We start from the raw sequence: 23,088 nt of genomic DNA on the forward strand, positions 1-23,088 counted from the left end.
ATGGAAATATACACTCAATACTCACTATGATTTGAATGAAAAAATATTCCCACGTTGAGGTTAATGATCAAAGTAACCTGTTTAAATAATGATAACTAACATTAATAAAAAATTAATGTTAGTTATCATTATAACTAACATTAATAAATAATTCTCATGTAGGTAGGTACTTATGCATACATGTAACGATTTTTGAATTGGTTAACCTTTTTATAATTATTTTTGTTTGGAAGTATTTGTGACATACGATTTTGAGCAATATAAAATATTTATTTTTATTTAAGTGTATATATATAAAAATATTAAAAAAATAATGACAATAATATTTATGAAAAATAATTTCGAATGAATTTAATAACACTCATTTCGTTTCCTTGTGTAAACTGGTGTTTGTCCTTAGAAAAGGTGTGCTCGTTAGTTTGAAGAGCTATATAATGAAAAATTGAACAGAGGAATAGAAAATGTTTCATCAAAGGATAGATAAGTAGTTATTACAGAAATATGAATAATATAATGTAATAATCATTGTCACTGGTCCCACCTAGTGAGATATGGAATGTAAAGCAAACAGGTAAATTATATGGAAAATTAATTATTATAACTACTAATATTGTTGTTTTCTGTTTTTGAACTGAAAAAAAATCAAATATGAAAACGATATTAGTAACTCAAGGATTTAAAAAAAAAATGCCCAAATTTTTTCCAGAGAAAAATAAATTAATTTTTAATTTTTTTTTTATAATATTGATTATATTTTATGCTTTTGACTGTCCAACTAGGAAGGATTCGCGTTTTAGGACAGTCAAATTTACAAGATTTCAAGTTATCCTAGACAGGATTTAAGACTACATAAAATAAGTATGTTAAAACGAAGATACATAAAAGATTACCTATGTTAAACAAAAAATATGTATTTGTTATATTATAGGTAGTATCTTTCAATTTAGGGGGGCGGATATGGCTATGGAAACCATTGATTGGAAAACCAACACCTCTGTCATAGGTCATCCCAAGTGTTTCGCTACGTTTGGTGAATCGGCAGGGGTGCCAGGATTCACGGGGTGAGGTCTGTCCAGGTCTTGGCGGCGGATGCGTTTTCTCACCAACCGTGTGGTGGGCCGGATTGGGAGTGACCGGTTAAGGGACACCCTTTGACCTTTCTAGCCGGCACCGCAATGGGAGGGATGGGTTCATAGCCCGTCACTCTTGGATATGGATTTTTCTTTCCAGAACTTCTATCCCTACATTCCTTAAAAATACCCTACGTACAACGTTCCTAAAGATGAGGTAGACCTTGATGAAATTATTTTCCTGTGTTAAAAAATATCTCTATTGTGTGGTAGGTAGTTATCATACAAAAAAATTGTTAAAGTAATATTTTTTTTGAATCTCAATATACGGATTATTTTTTGTTCTATTCCCGGGACCGATTAAAAATAATAGTATAATTGGTAGTGGAGTATTTATCTGTTGAACATTTAAACCCTTCCGTCTGTTCGGGACTTAATATCGAGCCTTGGCACATTCTAGCAGCTGATTGAGAAGGTATTAATTATTATAGAAGGAAGATTGTAGGCTTGTGGGCTAGAGGCTGAAGGTAGAATTGGTGCGGCCGCCCAAACACTTATGCGTGTTTCTGTATTTCTTTATGGGCAAGATGCTAAGTTTATTTTGGTTGGACGGTGGGCAGGGGTGAATGATGAATGAATATAATTTTTTATTAGTAGATGGTACTCGGTTTCAACCATGGGGTATTGCCAACAATGCAGAATCGATAAGACAAACTAAGCTGAAATTTTTTGGAAAAAAATGTGTTTTTCAATTTTTTTTAATAATTGTTTTTTTTTTATAAACATAATTTATTGTATTTCATGATGTTTTTCCCGCTAGTAGTTCTCGTGCTGGTGAAGACATTTTATATTTTACGTATTTTGTAATTATTATTATTTTTTTTTTTTTATTAAATAAACTTTTGAACATAATATTACAATTCAGGTTTTACAAAGCTTCTGTTTTCTATTTATACTACTCTTCCATTAAAAGAATTTGCTTGTGGATTTAAGAGTAATGATATAATAATATAATGCATTATTTGGTGAAATAATTAACATATTTTAAATTAAAGATTTATGTTACATTAAGGTTATGGTTACAAAGTAAAAAATAATGAAGAAATTAAAATCCATTCAAATTGTTGTTTTTGGAAAGAAGAAAAAAATATTATGGAGGATAAATAGAGTATAGTAGGATAATTTCTGAGATTTTCAAGTGAAACTAGGGGAACCAGTTTTTTATAAAAAAATATTCATTACAATATATGTAATCTATTTCATTAGTTAGAATGTGTGCTACATTTTTTTGTATTTCATAAAACTAATATAGATTGTTTTAATTATACTTATATCACTTGGATATTACATAGGCTGTCTCACTTCATCAATCTGTGTTAGGTTGTAGACAAAGCTTTGTCAAGCTGATATCAACTTTGCTGCCAAACATATTTGCCGCGCGCGTTACTTAAAAAATGTTGTAATGACGTTGTAGCCAGTTGAAACCGTTTCGGAACGTGCGGTTCAAAGACAATCGTTAGACAAACCTCACCCCGTGAACCCGTGTACCCTTGCTAAGTCACCAAATGTAGCGAACCACTTGGGATGATCTACGCCAGGGGTGTTGGTTTTCCAATAAATAAATATTTTTATTTATTTTATTTTAAAAAGATAGACAAACATTCCCGGGTTACGAATAACCTGACAATTGTAACGTATGCAATTTTAGGTAGGTACATTCCAATGTTTAAAAGGAAACGGTAGAGCTGAGATCTCATCTCAAGATTGTGGGAATAATTTCCTGTCAAGTAAGTTAGGTGATCATAAATAAAAAGAGTGAGTTCTTAATGGAAAATATATTGAAACAAAAGTAATAACTAAGGAGTACAGATGATAAACATGTAACCATAGAAATAAATATAGGCACATACCCGATGGACTCTTGAATTAAACTAAACTAACTTAACGTGGAACGAAAGAACGACAACGAATGGCGAACGAAACTTGCTCTCGGCAGCGGAGAACGGACCCGGGACGAAGGCCAGGACATCCTTCTCTTGGTGGCAGCAGGAGGACAGCAACTCCCTCAATTAACGCCTGCAGGGGCATCAGGCCTGCAGCACGTGGTAGTCGACCAGACTCTTCAACGGAGCCAAGACAGCAATCCGTTTTCTTAGTGGAAGCAGGAGGACGCTTCGCCAAGAACAACCAGCCACAGCCAGGACCAAACCAATCTCGGTTTCAAGTCCGAAACACGAGCACTCCAACATGACCATCGGCCAACACTCAATAAAAGCGGGATTCCATATTCCCCACTAAAATAATAACAAACACGAACTGTACGTGAATGGATAAACACCCCGCGCCTTTCTTAAAAAGAAATAATAACTCCTATTCACATGATTAACTCAGATTTAAGCCCCTTTCAAGGAGAGTGACTCGATCCACCGGTCAGCAGGCTTGGCTGCCCGGGGAGGAAGTGACCATGAACAAAACTCTACTTCCTTCCTTCAAAATATTGCCAAAGTTCGAAAAAAAATACCCATAGACAAAATAAACCCAATTAAGCAATTAAGCAAGAACTTCTCTTGTCACAAATATTTATGTGACACAATATTTGAAAATCTCCTACTACCACCACAGAAAGCGGAAAATGTTGCTTGTGTTGTGATGGATGACTTAGCCAGCCGAGGAATTGAACACACTACGCCTGGGTGGGACCCAAGCGCGATGTCAACTCGGCCACCGACCGGTCAATATACCCGCCTCCCAAAAATACAGTGGGTTGCCATATTAATAGGGACAGTTCCAATATTTCCTGATTTTTATGTTTACGTTATTACTTCTAAATAACTTGGATATGATGGCCATTCCTTCGTTATTTTTGTTGCTGGTATCACCACTGATACTTTTAAGAAGTGGCAACACTCGCAAAGTGCCACATCCCTCGAAAATTTAAGGTTTTTTCCATGTAGCCAGCATTTTTGTGAAAATTCGTGATTGAAGTTCTGGTAAATAAATATTCATTATAATTATATTTAAGAGTTTTAACAGTTTATCTGTACAAAAATGTAAGTAATTATTAATTATCTATTAATTTTGTAAATTTTTTTTTCATATCTTATTTCAGTGAATAGTTTTTTCCATATTGAGTCCAATGTTCTGTTTTTTCAGTATGGCTAGGTCTTCAGACACGTCCCCAAGAAAATGTGTGGAAGTGAAGACACTATTGTTGAACACTCAACATTCCCAAAGGGAAATAGCAACCATTACAGGTATTTTAATGTCTGTGGTTAACGGGATAAATTAGAAAATCAATCAAAACCTGCCCCTTGAATTGAATCACAATGGGAAATGTGGCAGAAAACGAATCACTACACCTCGTACTGACCGCAAAATCAGAGACGTCTGTCTCAAAAAACCGCAAAAAGAGTGTGGCTCGTCTGACCTTGATGATCAACGAAGATGATATCGAAGTCTCCCAAAGGAGAGTCCAGAGGATATTGGCTGAGGAGAACCTCATTGGTCATCGGCCAGCTAAAAATCCTCGCCTCACAGTAGATATGAGGAAAAAACTACTGGAATGGGCCAACGCACACCAAAACATGACTATAGAGAACTGGAATATGGTAATTAACAATTTTGTGGTTATCAAACTTTAAAAAATTCCATTAGTTTGATTATGGCCTTTTTTTAGGTGTGCTTCTCTGACGAGTCCATATTCCAAATTTTGTTGTATAAATCATCGTTCGTCCGACGACGCCCAGGAGAGAAATTTCATCCGGACTGCCTTGTAGAGACGATCAAACACCCTGCCAGTATCATGGTGTGGTCAGTCATCTCTTCCAAAGGGATGGGGCGCCTCCACATCGTGCAAGGGACTATGAGGCAGGATCAGTACAGACAAATACTGGAAAATCGATTACTGCCTCAAGTCGGAGAATGGTTCCCTGGTGGCCAGGAATACGTCTTTATGCACAACTCCGCACCCTTTCATAAAGCCCGGACTGTCACTGCACTCATGACTGAAAAAAATGTGCTGGTTTTACATTTGCCGGGGAATTCCCCTAACATGAACCCTATTGAAAACCTGTAGGAGCTCACCAAGAGGGAGATTGCCAAGGAGGTGGTCACAATAAAGCAGCAGCTCATCGAAACCCTCATCCGGGTGTGGCATCATTCTCCTGAACTAAATATTACTGCAAAATTGTGCATTGATAGTATACCACGGCGTGTACAAGCTGTTATTGCGGCTAAAGGCGAAATTACGAAATATTAACTTTTTGTTCGATAATGTTTAAAAATAATAAAAAAAATAAAATAATCGCAGATTAAGAACAAATACGGTGTATATAATTTTCAAAATTCAATGTCCTTGTTAATAAATAATAATTACCGCACCAAAATTATAAACATCTTTGTTTTATGAACACAAAGTGTGAAAAACACATTTTCCATAGGTGTCCCTATTAATATGGCAACCCACTGTATATCCATCGTGCATTATTATTTACATATTATATTCTTTGGCTTAATTTTGTATATTTATAATTTTCAGGTTTCAAATGTATAAAATAAATAAATCCATCTTTTCACGCAGTCCTGCCCACGTTTAAAATAGCCTTCGGATGTGTAGCATTTAAGTTTTTTGTTTTAATTGCTGTGTTCTCATGTATATGATCGGAAGAACCTGCATTAAAGGGATTCGTATTAATATCTGTGGACTGTTCATATCAGCGGTTAGATTCGTTTTAACAAAAGGGTTTTCGGGCATCAGAAAATGAATCAAACATATATATTATTTTAAAGGTTATAAACAGATGGAATTGTTGTAAGAAGTGATTGAGTTAAATTATAACTTAAATATTGTAAAACAAGGCAATGTTTTCATCAAGAATACCATAACATCAGATTTTTGCAATGAATGATGTCATGGAAATGTTATTATTTATCAAAATGTTAATAGAAAGGTTCAATTCACAGTCAAACCAAATAATTTTTTTTAAGCTTTAAATAAATTTGAAGATAGATTTTAAGGTTTGATTTTTTAAAGTATTTAAGATGATAGTTATTTTTTTTTAATTATGCCTTTTTCATTGCAGTGTTTTTATAAATAAAAAGAATAACATCTTTTCCTCAACATTCAGAGACAGGGCTCTTGTGTTTAGCGAGGGAATGAAAGCTTAAATAATAATACCATTATCTCAACGATTGTGTCATGCATTTAACATTAAAACAAATGATTTTCATTGATACTTCGTTACGTTTTGTTAATCCATAAATTAGAAATAAAAACGTAAAAACCCCTATATCATAAATGTATTTTATAATCCTTGTGATATGCATTAAAAATATTACAACAAGTTTTTAATGCGATCAATGTAATCATTTACTATTAAGTTAACACCACTTTCAGTAATAACATATGAAGATCCTTTTACATATGACTCAGGTAACGCTTATTACAAATTCCCTGACAAAATTATGTACAGATTTTCCCATAACAACATTGCTGGAACATTTTAGTTCATAAATTGATGAAATCACCGTATTTATGAACGGCCCCTTGTCAGATATCTTAAATACGAAAAGGTTTCGTGGTGGGATGCTTTAATCCAAAGATCTGAGAATATTGCAACAATTTATTCGTTAAATATGTATTCCTCTAGATTATTTGCTTTTTCAAGTTAAATCACATCCAATGGTGATCTGTATTCTAGATTTTATCTTTATTTAAGAAATTGTATGTTATATACCTACGTTCTACGTTAGAGAAGATGAATTTGTGCCACTTTAGCGTGAGGTCTACCTAAAATTTTAAATTTCTACTTTGGCATGTGGTCTACTGATATTATTTCATTTGTTTTAAAAGCATAGCAACAAACTGTTTATTTTCTATAGGTTAAGATTAATAAGGTTAGGATAGGTTAGGTTTTTATGCTAGTTCTATTTATTTTTATCGAACTTTTATCGATGAAAAAAAATACTAAAAACCAAGTATATTAAGTTTTTATGCTAGTTTTTAATCAACTTTATAATGACGAAAAAAAACTATACTAAAAACCTACTATGGTAAGTTTTTATGCTAGTTTTTTCATCACTTTTTTAATGATGAAAAAAAGTATGCTAAAAACCTAGTATGTTATGTTTTTATGCTAGCATAGCAACAAACTGTTTATTTTATATAGATAAAGATTAATAATGTTAGGTTAGTTTAGGTTTTTATAGTTTTTTTAACGAACATTTATCGATGAAAAAAAATACTAAAAACGTAGTACGAGTATATTAAGTTTTAAGGCTTTTTTTCAGAACTTTTTATGATAATATCACTTTTCAATTGTTATAATTTTTCACTATTCTGTGTAAACGTAAATATAGATCTCACGCAAAAGTGGCAACGAAAAATTAATTAAAAAAACACTGTAAAGTTCTACAAATTAAATATAGAAGATATGTATTAATTAAGGTGTTGGCTTAACCCACTTAAACAAACTTAAAAATAACCTGCTTTGATTTAATTTTCACATAAAAAGCATAATAAATATTTCATAATGTCTATGTAAAATCAATCGCAACCATTCACATCATTTAATACTCTTACGAAATTTTATCACAATTTCAACACATAAAATTATCATAAAAATTCGTATAAAAACAAAAATATGGGTACTTCAGTACGACTGAAATGAACACACCAGAACGTAATAAAAACAATAAACATATTTGAAATAGTACCCAGAATCATAATTATTTTACGCCGAGTAAAGTTCTCATGTTTTTTCATTCCATATTAACTATTAACTACTCATTAATTCACACCAAACCCATTTCGTTAAACACTGACCTAAGAATTCCTCAGGGTCGTTATTATAGGTATCTGTTATTTAGTATAAAATCTTTTTGTGTTGCGATACTGTCCATTTATATTAAATTGGTGCCATTGTGCTATATAATTGATATTTCGCTAAGAAAATTTATCTGAAATGTATCAATAACACAAATAACTAACGTTATCATAGATCAGCTTATGGATGTCGCAGATATTTTCGATTGAAATCAAAGCAAAATTAGTTCATTACTTTTTAGTCAATGAAAATAACGAATAAAATCATAAATTACGATTCCTTTAAAATTTAATTTTTAATCGTTATTTTAAGGTTCTTTTTTTTTTTTTTTTTTTTTTTTTTTTATTAATATCAATAGCAAAATTTGTACATTATGTAGGTTTAAAGTATAATATAAGTATATTTTTTGTATTTTTTTCACAGTCCTCCTCACTAGGGTTTCCTGTTCTGAGGCGGCCTGTAGTTTTTCTTAAATTTTTGTATTTAGTTTTGAATTGTCTTTACATTGTCTTCATAATGTTTGTAAGTTGATTGTTACTTTGATCTCTAAGCCATGTTTTGACTTTTGTTTTAAATATACTCATTTCGTTTATTTTTTGGTTTCATTTGGTAGAGCATTGAACAATTTTATAGCATGGAATTTATTATTTCTCTGTCCAAAGGATGTGTTTAAACTGGGAGTAATCAGGATATTTTCGCTTTTTGCCCTGGTTGTGTATTTATGTTGGGCAGTGGAGTATTCGGATATGTTTTTTTTCAGTTTAAATAAAATATTTTTTGAATATAGTTTCTGTACATTGTAAACATTGAAGTTTTTGAATATTTCTTCTGTCGGAGTTCTAAGCGGAACTTTCAGTATAGTCTTTAATACTCCTTTTTGTGCTATATTGAGCCGCTCTGTGTGAGTGCTCAAGGCAGACCCCCATCCAGTTATTCCGTACTCTATTTGTGATTGACACAAAGCATAGTATACTTTTTTAATATCGTTTATATTGAGGATATTGCGAATGTTTCTAAAGAAGTATATGTACCTGGTTAGTTTTTTTGTAATTACATCTATATGTGAGTTCCAACGGAGATTATCATCAATTTCAATTCCAAGATATTTGATGCTTTTGGAGTGTGCTATAGTGGGACAGAGGCATGATAAGCCTTGATTTTTTTGATAAATTCCTTGGCATGAATGTAATTTGAGATTAAGGTCCTCTGACGGCTGCCCTCTGGCTGTTTTAGAAAATGTCAGATATTTTGTTTTATTGACATTAAGCGTCAGGGAGTTTCTTTTAAGCCAGTTTTGCAGGAGACCAAGTCCGTGTTCAGCTTCTTTGTAGGTATTTATCCAATCTTTTTCTTTAAATAAAATTACTGTGTCATCAGCAAAACTAATGATTTTTCCTCTTGTTTCTAGGTTACAGATATCATTAATGTATATTAAAAATAATATCGGACCTAGTACGCTTCCTTGTGGTACTCCATGGTTGATTAGGAGAGGTTTGCTTTTTCTCTTGTTAATTTGGACGCTCTGTGTACGCTCCGTCATATAGCTTTTTAGTAAGTTTAGTGTTGTACATGACATACCAATTTTTGAAAGTTTTGAAAAAAGTATTTTGTGATCTATTGTGTCAAAAGCCTTTTGTAAGTCTATGAAGATTGCCAAAGTTTTTTCTCCACTGTCTAAACTTTTAGTGATCATATCGGTAATTTTTTCTATGGCGTCACTAGTACTTAAGTTCTCCCTAAATCCATACTGAGTTTTTGATAATTTAAAGTAAGTGTTAAAATAATTTGATTAGTATATTGTATTTTATGCTTTATGTTTAATTTATTTTTGTTGTACTGTTGTTTTAATATTAATGTATAAATATAAAGCCCGTTTATAATAATTAAAAAAAAAGTATACTTCTTCTCTTCTTACAGTGATAAGGTTGGCGAGATACACATGGGCAGAATTCTGGAGCAACAACATGGAACGAAATTTTACTGAACATGACATTTAACGACATGGAACTTAACGTAACCTAACTCAACTACACATAACCTAACCTAATCTTACCTCATTACAACGGTAGAGGTTGAACACAATTATTAAAAACGTAAAGCGACAATTTGATAAGTACAATTTATTAACCGACTTGGATGCAAACTAAACCCGGTCTGCTTGTAAAATATTTATTGAAATGTACATACGAGTATATTTCTAATAAAATTTCACACTAGAAGGCGTAATCAAACACCTTCTACTGTGAAATTATAACGTGCTGACATGAAATATCGTATATCTGTCATTTGTATGAAATTAAGGTTCAAAGTTTAAATCTCGAACAAAATACTACTTATAAAATAATAATAATTAATTTTTATAATAGTTTTCAATTTCTAAAAGTGAATATGAAGAACGTACTGTCTACACGCAAATATTAAATGGAACCATGTTTTCACAAACGAATAAGCTTCTATAACAACGCTAATGAAACCATGTTGCTCCAAAATATTTTATTTATGCAACATTGAACTAAAATTTAAAAAATGGAACCTTGTTGATTTAAAAAAAGTTTTTTTTTAAAAGATTGCTAAGTTGCTCGAAAATAGCAAATAAAAACCTATTGCATAGTTGCGAACTTCTGAGTCTGGTCAATTAAAGAGTACCTACTCGACACACTAGGCATAAGGACCTATTTAAATGTCACCATTCACAAACAAATTTTGTAGCAACTCGCCATTCCTCGCCTGCATAGTTATTATTAATTAATTAATATATATATATATATATATATATATATATATACAAATATATTTTAATTTTTATCCAATTGTAAAGCACTGTAATGTGAGAAATTATTTTTAGCAACCATTGTTCACTAACCCAAAGTTATAAACATTAAATGTACAAAGTTGTAAACATTTCAATGTACCCAACGTAAAAACCCCATGTGCGTATAAAATGATAAAATAAATAATAATCTTACATGGAAGTTAGGCTTAGATAGATTAGATTAGGGTTTTTTAAATAGAAAAAAAAACTTCGAAACTTGGAGCAAAAAAGTAAATTTCGGCCAAAATGCCAAAGATAGTACCTTGTTGTTCCAATGGAAAGACATCTTAAAACTACGACTTCTTGTTGATTCTTAGATATACAGAAATTTAAATACATATAAAGAAAATAAGACATTGTTCGTAGTTCGGTGCTCCCTCGCAGCGCAAATAGGCAGGTCGGCAGGGGTTTCGACTTCAAGGGTAACAAATGCAAATTTGGAGCCGGTCACATGACTGGAGTAGGTGCTACATTCGCCTCTCGCGGATGCATCCCGAGGAACCGTAAAATGCCCTTTTAATGACCGAACCCGGCCCGGCCTTTGATACTGACCGGTGACAACTCTGAACTCTCGAATAACTACAAAAAATTAAAAGTAATATTATCTTTGCAATAGAGTTTAGTGGGGATTTTTTACTTGTTCCTCTAAAAACTATAGTGACGGGAAAACCCAGCAATATGTACGTTCTTTGATTTAAGAGTCGGTTAAAAGCGTTTAAAAGAAGAAAAAGATTACTGAAAACGGTTCGAAAAGGAGATATGTAAATACGAATGATATACAGAGAAAAATTAGTATTGCTGATTTATTAAAATCCTGTTAAAAACAGGACGGAATGCCAATAAACTTTTAGTACATTCATAATATATCGAAACATTCATCACAAGTATTCACAGAAATTCTTGCACCTGCGTTTGTCCAAATAATTCACAACTAGCAGTTAAAAACCCGCTCCGCGGGTTTTTTTGCTGCTAGGCCCTGCGGGCGGCACTTAGTTGCGCTTCGCCCAGCTTAAGTGATACCAACAACATTTAATAATGATGCTAACAATAGTTACATTTAATAGGTAGATATTAGGTCATTCACAGATAGAGGGTGAGTATACCTATCTTGTTAAAACACGGAACAGGTAGGAGTTAATGAATAATAACATGCTCAATTTAGGCATAATAAGAATTAAAGTTGTTTGGGTAAATGCTATCAGATGACTAAAATTTTTATGAACACGCGTTCAAGAGTCCGCAGTCCCGTTATTAACCGCAATACGAATAATTTGAAGAGATTCTTAATAAATTAGTAATATTTTAGATGAGTATGATTCTCCGTGTAAACGGAGCGCGCTAATATAAAAAAAATGTTTTTAAAATATTTAATCAAACGTGACTTATTTAAAATAGACCAAACATTACCTCGCATCTGAGTTCAGTAGCATTTAAAGAAATACTATGATTTTTTTTACATATTTTTTAGCACGTTTTAACAGAACAAATGTGTTTTGTATAACTTTCGCGGCGTACCTGGAGATTTTTTTTATCGAGGGAAGTTTATATATTTATTTTTCGAACTGGACATCTGAATAGAGATTATCTTAAAAAACAGCACATGTTTTTTACGAGCGTAAAAACTAGAAAATATGCAGGCATAAATTCGGAATGCGTGGTCTTTCTCTCGAGATTTTTTGTAAATCACTTTTTGTGCTTTTTTGGAGCTCTTGTTGTTCTTAGTATTCTTTAACAATATTTTTTATTATTCTTTTTGACAAGTTTTCCTGCTGCGAAAAACAAATTTTAAAAGTATTATTAAATTACCTATATAAAATATTTTATGTAGGTACAATAATTATTTTGATCGCGTTTCGAAACAATCAAAGAACAAATAATGAAAAAAACAAACTAGTCGTAATGATAGTCATTTTGTATGACAACTGGTCATTAGTGTCAATATTAATAATATTCCCAGCTTAAAAATAACCTGACAATATTTGATTTTTCCCTACTATATCTACATCAATAAAAGCGAAAATTCAGTGGTAATTATCGGTTGGTATCACTGAACATGTAAATCTATAGAATTGTGTTGTTGACGCATCTGGTGCACGTGAAGTGAGGTACATTTTCCCTTACTTTGGTTGAAAATTATAAAAGTTTTTAAAAATCGAAATTTATTTTAATTTTATGTGAATTCTTCTAAAGAATCCCAACTGCTCCCAACCGTCTGTAGTCAGTGAGTCTATAGCAACCCCAATTAGGGAATGTTGTGAGGTTGAAGGTAGTGGGAAGGGGAACGAGATAGGTGAGAGGTAGGTGAGGGAGTACCTGGCTGTTCAGATCTGGTTACCAAACACGGCTAAAGCTATTTAAAGCAACGTTTCAATTCAGAATGGTGGTCTTACACCAGGGCAATACTGAGAGAATCTTCCACTCTAAAACATGCCGCATGTATACTTAACATTATTTTCAATAAATATATATTTTCCAAAACATAGATTCATTCAATAAAATTAAGAGAAAACAATTTTTAAATTGAACATTATAATCAACAAGGATCGCGTTGGAGGGTTAGGATGGACGTTCCAACTCCGACACCGTCCAGGAATGTCCTATTAATAATGGATCTTGAATTATACATAAATTTAATTCTGAGTAACTACAGGTATCTCCGATTAACCAAACAAGCGGATCACGCGGGACCGGGACGTGGGAATGGGACATGATAGCGTACGCAAAAGCAATCCGGTTCAAATTATTCCGACGATAAAAATAATTATTATCATTTGATCGGTGTTCAAATGTTTTGCGAAAGTTTTATTAAATCAATATTAAATTTGGTCGTGTTGAAATATTCGTAAATATTTTTTTATTATTGAAAAAAGTAATAAAAGTGTTAGTTTTTTAGTTTACTTCGGGCACACGTAGACGCCCACATCGAAATTGTATTGGTTTATCTTTTCAGTAACCGGAAAATTCAGATAAATTAACACATTTTTGAAAAGTGTTGAGTAACTAGGTTACATTAGGTTATGTTTATAGGTTTTTTTTTTCAAAGATTTTGTGAATTTATATCACTTTTTCAACGCGTGTTGATTTGCCACTGTGTTGAACACACAGCTAAATAGGCACTCTTAACAATAAAAATACGTCATGAGGATTTCCTGTAAATAAATACAGTACCTACTATGACATGAATTATAATATTTTTTCATAGATAAATAATCAATGTTTGCAAGTGACGAAACGACAAGCTATAATAAGATCGAGGTACATTATTTCCTTGTCAAGCGAATACAATTTATTTAAGTATGCTAGGAGCATTTATTAAGGTTCACAATACCATAAAATCGAAGCAAGGCGGTGTGTTACTAGCCATTCCACCGTGAGAGTATCTGTATTTGAAAAAAAAATATATTTACACAATTTGACTATTTTAATGTGTAATGTTTTGATAGGTACCTACACAAATATACGAAAAAATAAAATTTCAGATAGTCTATTTGAAAAGTGCTGTTGATTTAGTGGGTCTATACGACAAAAATTCTATTTTTGACAATTATATCAACAGCACAGTTGAGGATCTCTGCTTCCTCCCGTCTTTCGGAATAATTTCTTATATGGCTTATAGACCATCGAGCGGCGACTTAACATATTTAAGTAAGAATCAAATGATCCTTTAAAGCATAACTTTAGATATTGTATGCGGCATTAAGGTGCTTCACGGCTGTCGGATGTGACCTTAATGCTCAAGAGGACTTTTCCACATAAAATGGCTTTAAATTGCATGCACTTTTATCATTTTATCGTGTGGTGGTCACCAATGGATTCAGAAGAGTCCTTTAAGCCTGTATCACACTAGACAATTTTATCGCTGCTACTTTGCCGTGGCGAGTGATCGCCCTTTATTATAGTCGTTAATAGACACTGAACTACTGAGACTGCTAGTAGGTAGTAGCGATTGGAACGTCTAATTTAATAAAGAAAATAGTGATTCGAGATGCTAGACTTAGCGATGAGTCGTTCATGAACGAGCCGCACAATTCAGCTAGGTCTTTTTGGTTAGCCGTATTGGTACGACTCCCGGTAAACCGTTCCCAGCCTATATAGGTATTTTAGAAAAATAGAGCCGTTTAGTTAAAATACACCTACAACTAGTTGGTGGTTACCTAAAATCTTATTTTTCCAGTCCTACGAGGCGGGGTTCCAGTACCAGAAGTTGTATGATTAATCATATGCTCACACTGGGGAGTTGGAAGCCGTATCAAAAGAGCTGTATCGGGCGAGCATAGTATGTTCATTACATATTATCATATTTAAGTTCATAACATGAGTCCAATTACCCATCGCTAGCCAGACGAGCCAGACTATGTTACGTGACCGACAAATAGACTAAGTAAATGCCAGATTCGTGTGTTTCAAATCTGGTCGCAACTACGTTTTAGCTGCTGGTCGAGTCATTCGCCGCGGCTACCTTGTCACAAGAAACAATTTTGTCGCTACCAAAGATATTAGAAGAACGAGATGTGCTATGAGCAGTTCATACTGTGTGGAATTGTTTTGCCCAGTGTCGCCGGTTTTGTTCACCAATACTACTGCACACCTTCGCTTACGCTAAGGTATCCGCACTAATACATAGAACAGATTTCTGTGCGTACACGTCCCGATAGTATTCAAAGTACCCTAATTAGGTAGTACTCCGCCTACGGTCCGGCGGCTAACATAGCACATCTCGTTCTTCTAATATCTTTGGTCGCTACTATTCAGGTAGCAGCGACAAAATTGTCCCGTGTGACACAGACTTAAGCTTTAGTTTAATCAAAAGATGAACTTTGTACTATAACCAATCTTAAAGCAACGAAAACCACCTGCACTAATTTTATTCAACTTTTAATATCAGCATAAATTGATTTAATCAAACTTGTAATCATTTTTAGCGTCAAATTTATCATTTTATTTGACGCCATGCTGATAATTGAATGGGGAGCTCATCAATTTTTATTATCTATATATTGTGAATGTAGGAAATAAAAAAGAGATTTTAATGGTTTTCATAATGCAACCGTTTTATCTTAATGTCAACGTGAATGCTTCTCAGATTTTAGAGGCACTTTGTTGCATTAATGAGTTCGACTGCGTGCATTTTTATAGATTTTTACGGACAAAAACACACATAACTGATGGTATTAAAAACGTATTAAAACACTGCTTGTGTGAAATAAAATCATCACAGATAAGATTCGAGAATATCACTGTCAAAAGTATTATCGTGATTGATTTTTGGGGTACAACGCCGTGTTGCATTTCCTCCTTCATTAACCAACGTTTCGGACATTATAAGTCATGATGATAGACACTGTGACGCTGTCTGAAACGTTGGCTAAAGAAGGAGAGAGCGGAACACGGCATAATACCCCAAAAATACACAAGCACAAAAAGTGCACTTTTGTTAAATAATGAAATACCTAACATAATTTTCAGAACTTAGTCGTCAAAAGCAATATTTTCGGTCCATGATGACTCAACAAAGTGACAATTCAATACACATTTGAAAAGTGAAAAACTAACTTTTAACAGTTTTTGTTTCATTTCTTAGGTGTTGAATTATCACTGTGTAGAGTTGTCGAGTAACAAATATTTTCATTATCAAAATCTGATAATATTTTGTGTACGATTTGCCCACTGCCTAACTACCAACTTATATGTATTATGTAAATAATTATTTTTAAAATATGCTGTTAAATTTTTCCATTTCGAAAATTCTTAACCAAAATTATTCAAATACCTAATATAAATTCAGTGCAAACCATAGATGTATCACTCAGCCAGTACTCAGCTATCAACAGTTTTTTCCAAAGACATTCAGAGTTTTTCATTGGTGGGTCAAAAATATGACGTCACAAGCCATGGAGATTACCGTGTCTTTTCTACAGTTCCATTTTTCGATCGATGTTAGGCTTCCTTCACACGGGACACTCTGTGTCCGGATTCTGTGTCCCAAGCCACCGTCTCGATATAGAAGTAGATGGGAGCGTTCAGACAGAATTCAGCGTGTGGTGGCGCTGAATTCTGTGTCCCGGCAGTGTCCCGTCGGTGTCCCGATTGGCGGTGGCTGGGACACTGTCTGATTCTCTCGGCCCCTCTCCTACATTCAGTTCTATGAGAGCATTCACACGGGACACAACTCTTCATTCGCTTCTCTGTTATATATTTATTTTGTTTTCATTTTATTTATTTTATTTCTACATTATGGCGAGTTTCGATATAGAAAAGTTCATTGAAATGGTTCGGGAAAGACCAGCGATCTGGGATAATAACTTAGCTGAATACAGCAGTAAAATAGTTAAGCAAAAGTGCTGGCTGGAAGTTTTTGTTGAGATGGAAGAAGGTTTTGAGGAACTCCCACAAGACAAGAAAGTGGAAAAAAGTAAGTAATAATAATTGTACACTTTTTTGTTGATTTTTTATTTCAATATAAGTAAATAAACTTTAATAATAAAATGAAAATTACATCAGGAATATTATAAGTAAAGAAAGAAACATTTTTTTAAATTAATTATGTGCATAAATTAATTTACTACTTAGTGAAATTATGTGGGCTAAATAAATGCAACATTTTGAAGTAAATATATAAAAATACACAAAAATAGTCAAATTCTGTTGTTCTGCCATGGCGAACTCCCTTCACCAACAAAATAGTCAGCAAACGATTCTCTGATTTTCATTGGTTGCACCCGGCGGTTACCATTGTCGGGTTCATCTGGAATATCTAATAACCCTGGGCAGGTTAGGGTATCATCAAAGTTAAACCCATCTCTTGTTCTTATAAAATTGTGTAAAACAACGCATGCTTTAATTATATAATTAGCGAAATCTACTTCTACGTTTATCGGCCGGTGAAAAATGTGCCATTTATTGGAAAGTATTCCGAAGGCACATTCAATATGTCTTCGTGCTCTACTTAAACGGTAATTAAACACCCTTTTCTTCACACTTAGGCATTTTCCAGGATAAGGTCTCATAACATGTTTAGATAAACCAAATGCCTCATCTCCTACAAAAACAAATGGAATTTTTTCATTTTGATTACTTCCTATAGCTACTGATGCAGGAATATTCAATGTATTTGATTGTATTTCTCGCCAAAGATGGGATTCTTGAAATATACCTGAGTCCGAATCCTTTCCATACGATCCAATGTCGACATAAGTAAAAAGATAGTTGCTGTCACAAGCTGCGAGTAAAACAATTGAACAATATTTTTTATAATTATAATACAGAGACCCTGAATTAGCGGGTTTAATTATCCTAACGTGTTTACCATCTAGTGCTCCTATACAATTTGGATAGTTGGCATTTCGCTTGAACCCCTCTGCGATTTTCCTAAACTTTTCTTCAGTTGGTAAAGGAATTCATTCAGATCTTAAATTCCAGATCAGTAGACAAGTGTGGTGCACAATTTTGGAAATTGTTGATAAGCCAATTCTGTAGGTGTAGAACATGTCCGAAAAGTAACACCCGACAGCCAAATATCTGAAACAAAAGAATTGATTGCGTCAAAACGCAGTATTTTGTTTAAACTTTGTATAAACATGTCTTAATTATAATTGTAAACAAAATTCAATATTTTTTAGGTGCTGAAATACAAAGAAAGTGGAAGAGTCTGAGAAATAGTTATTCAAGGGAACTAGCAAAACAAAAACAAAGTAAGTCAGGTGATGCAGCATCGAGCCGAAAAACTTATGTATATTTCGATATTCTAAGCTTTTTAAAACCTGCCATTCAGAAAAGTAGTACTGAATCAAGTTTGGAACCAGTTGACGAAGGAACTGATGAGCAGTCGACACAATTTCTTCAGGACGACGCTGCAACTAATCCTCAGGCAGGGACGTCTACAGATAAGCCCGAAAGCTCTTCTGCAGGAAGTAAAAGTAGAAAAAGGAAACAAAATGTGGTTGAGAGCGAGGATCAATTAGCAGCTCTCAACAAAACTTTGAGGGAGTCAATGAATTTACGTTTGCGGAAAGACGAGGAAGATGATGATAAATTATTTTTGCTCTCACTTCATGCCCATTTGAAATCTGTTCCAGAACATAAAAATTTTTTTGCTAAGTCTGATCTCCTTCAAGTTTTGGCAAAATATAACGCACCTAGTCCCCCCCTCCCTCCCACACAAACACATTTTCCATCTTTTCCTATGAATTCACCTCCAAATTTTCATTATCCTGCAAGAGTGCCTCATCAATCGCAAGTTGCGCCTTTTGGTTATTCTAATGAAACTGGAAATATGGTTCACTACTCACAGACTGGTGATAACAGATCTCTTCAGTCTACATGTACACCCTCACCAATGACTGCTGAGTCTGATGATTCTATAATTTCCCTACTTAATTAATGCACAGTTTTCAATACTTATGTATCTAGTATTCTATTTGTTTATTATTTTATAAAAATATAAGTTTTTAAATTAAACAAGTATTTGTTTTTTTACTTACCGAATAGTCACAGCTAGTCTCTCTTTTCCAGGGATACATTTTCTCATATTTGTATCTTGAAATGTCAGCGGAATCCTTAATTTCTCATACAGTTCAAAAAATGATGAAATTGACATTCGAAAGTAATTGAAAAATTTTTTTTCGTCTTCCAATAGATCATTAAAAACAGTATGAAAAATCCCTTTTCCCTGTCTGCTGGATATAATTGGATGTACCCATAATTTTCTTTTACGTTTTATTTTCTTTTTTTTTAAACAATTTGAAATTATACATACAAGTGCAACCATCTCCTCTGGCTCAAGCATGTTGACTGACGAGTGAAGAATACAGATAAAAAGGATGGTTTTGGATGACGTCAGAGCCACAGCGTGTCCCTGCAGTGTCCCGCGGATTTGGGTGCCCAGTGGCTCAAGATTCTGAGTCCGGACACAGAATCCGGACACAGAGTGTCCCGTGTGAAGGAAGCCTTATACCCCCCTGGTGGCAAGGTAGTGATAAATTGTCACTGAAGTAGGTACACCACAGGTTATAGATTGTTGTTGTCAGAAAATAATAGGCATTTGGGTAAGGGAATGAAGTGAGGGAATGCAGGTACCTACATATATTAGTAGGTATGCATAGTTGCGTCAACAGTTATTGTAAAATATAAAAAAATAACTACCGTCGGCATAGATCAAAGTATTAAAAAAGAACCAAGCAATAAAAGCAAATATTTCGGTGAATCAACTAACCGTCTGATATCTGAACGTAATTTGTGGAAATATTTTATAAACACGAAGCGGAAACATGGAAATTGACGTGCGGATTTAATACATCTCGTTAAGAGGTGATTCGGAGCTGTCTATAGAAAGCTGTTTTTTCCTTGCCAGAGGCCGTTAGTGAAGATATTAATCCATTCTGTTTTAATAAGAATTGATTGTTCAGAATGATAAATGACTCGGATTCTCGGCACTCAAATTCAGTCACATCATCAGCTTAGTGGATAATCATTTCGTAACATTTGTAACTGGGAGGGATAATTCATTTTACAATGCTATGGAATTATACTTACGAAATAATACAATAATTTCCAACTTTATAGTTAACTTGGAATATGACTTGTGATAAATAATGCAAAAAATTGTAACTTCTATTGATTAATGTTTTAGCTTTAGACCAGGTCAAGCTGGTTAAGCGTATACCCAAATAATCAAAGGTGCTTTAACCTATCCAGCGTTTAATGGTCATATATGACCAGTGGTCCATGTTTTTTTCTTTTTTTCTATCATGCGAAAATGCATAATTATTTGACGTTAGAAAAAGAAATAACAATTCTTTCCAGTTTGCCTCAAATATTTTTACTGGAATCCATTAATAAAATCCTAAAATTAGCCAAAATAAATTATTCATATTTCGCGCCGCTATCGTAATTATCGGTTTAACAAAATTATTATGTATTTTTTTATATACAAACGAGATAAATGTGAAGTAACAGTTTTCTTAAAAATTTCCCAAAAAAAACTAATGTGTTTTCGAAATGTCGAGTTCTCTGAATGTTTTCTGTGATTGGAGTAAAAAATTAAATGTGGTTGGCTTTCTTGACAACATTTTTCACGTTTGATATTAAAATTTTATTATTTAGAAATAGTAATGTTTATTTTAAATGCATATACCGAAAGACAATTTATCTCGTTACTAAAACAGTATTTTTTTTACGGATAATTAAAAAATAAGATGTATATAGCGCATTTCAAATACACAAATAATATTGCAACTGGACAATGTGATGAATTTACTGAAGGGTTAAAATGCATTATTGTACTTTTCATGAACAAAATGTATCTTTCTAATAATACTAAGAGGCGTAAAGAAATAATTATTAATTATTATTATAAACAATAATTATTATCCTGAAACACTTGTGTAAATTTAAAAAATCTTCCGAGAACAAATAAATGCCGCCGACGGGAATCGAACCCGCAGCCTTACGATTGCCAATCGGGTGAATAAATATTGATTTAAATTTAAAGTAACTGGGTGATGTTTTCTAAATGCTAAATGGAGAAAGTTTTTTCTGGCAATTACACAAAATGGGTCATAATTTTTTTCATGATTTGAGTGAGCACCTTGACTTATTATTTGTACTAAGCGGAATTCTTTTTTAATATCCGTTGAAATCTGTTTCCACACAAGATGTCACGTTTTGTCATGGTCGAAAAAAAATGGTTTTCATGGACAAAAAACATCCGTTGCATTCGTTAAAAAAGCGCTTCGATAACGTTTTACGAAAGTTATGTATTCAGGAAAATATTAAGGCTAAATATAAACATTTAAGAACGTCACTCACTGAACGATAACACCGATATGAAAACCGTTTATGATGAGAACACGTTTGTCTTATAAAACATTTTAAATGCTTTTAGAACATGTTTAAAAAAAATGATATTATTTATTGCTATTTTGCTGTTTTAATTTTCAAGTAGTGCAAACTTGCGTGTCCCCCGTACCGGCTTCGCCTTCGGGTAGGCAGTAATGGTCGTTTTACATGGTGTTTTTTAGTCCGGTTTCCACATGCCTAACATAGTCTTTTCCCAAGGTTTTGGGATGAAAAAAGGATCTGGTCTATTTTGATACCTATAGATTTTCGTACTGTTTTAAGATGTAAAATGCGGAGATTATTTGACATCAATTTGTCGTCTGTCATTGTTTTACGCAATTTCATTACCTATTTCGAAATGTAGCATATTTATTTCGTTGTACATTTAAAATACATTGAAAAGAAGACTTTATAAAATGTAGGCAAATGAAAAAATGCTTTCATGTGATATATGGTTATGTGTATACAAGCTGTTTACTTATTTACTGTACAGTTACCTTTAAATACACAGTATAAAACATTTTTTATAAAAAGATTATGATTACAATTGGGTGTAACTTATAATTCTATTATGAAATAACTAAAATTTACAATCAGGCTGTAGGAACCAAAACTGTTTTAAAAACAAAGTTGAAACGTTTTTTTGTGAAATCTTTCTGTTTAAAAATATCTACTACTTCTGCATTTGTGTTGACATTTTTTAACGATTTAGTACCGGCTTAAAATATCATTTCTTCTCTAATGCAACAATATGAAAGATTTTTCATACGGGTTCCGACAAAGTTTCCATATGGGGATCGGTGTGAAAAAAGCACCGTGTAAAATCCCCATTGGACAACTCAAAGGGTTATTTGAGGTTAGTACAATTTCAATTGCAATTGGACAATCTGCGGCAAATATCAATGCGAATTTATGGCCGTCCCGAGCGTGGTAGTCGCATTGTGGCGGGAGAGGGCCGACCGGAGAATGAAGGAAAAATGACGAATGTTGCCTGTCACCACATTACGTCAAGATACTCGACGTTAGACGTCATTAAAGTGAAGGGCTCTGATTTCTGACGGAAGCCTGTTTAAAGTTTTAATAAATATATTCTCCTTATCTCGGTAGGGGCCTGTATACTGTGTAGTGTTTATTGCGCCTCTATCAGACTGTTACAGGTGTATCTGTCTTTCACTTCAATTCATTTAAATTGATATAAGGCATATAAAAATTTGGGTGGAAATTTAAAATGAGTGGCAACAAAACAGCTTTCCTGCAGAAATAATAAATAAATATTAAAAAATTACACCCAACGAAATACGTTAGTGTATAACCCTCATTTATTTAGCAAATGAGTTTTTGATGTAATCAACATTAATTTTCTGCGTAAATATTATAATAGGTGGGGTTCAATTTGGGTGGCGGGTTTGAACCATTTATGTACTGTTTAAACCTCTGCCATTGGTCATCCCAATAGATTTCCTACGTTTGGTGATTTAGCAGGGGTGCCAGGGTTCATTGGGTGAGGTGTGTTCAGGATGCTCCTGTCCACCAACTGCGTGGCGGG

This window comes from Hesperophylax consimilis, chromosome 16, assembly GCF_061612785.1.
Source record: "Hesperophylax consimilis isolate HC1 chromosome 16, BYU_Hcon_1.0, whole genome shotgun sequence".
In the NCBI taxonomy this organism is placed as follows: domain Eukaryota; kingdom Metazoa; phylum Arthropoda; class Insecta; order Trichoptera; family Limnephilidae; genus Hesperophylax; species Hesperophylax consimilis.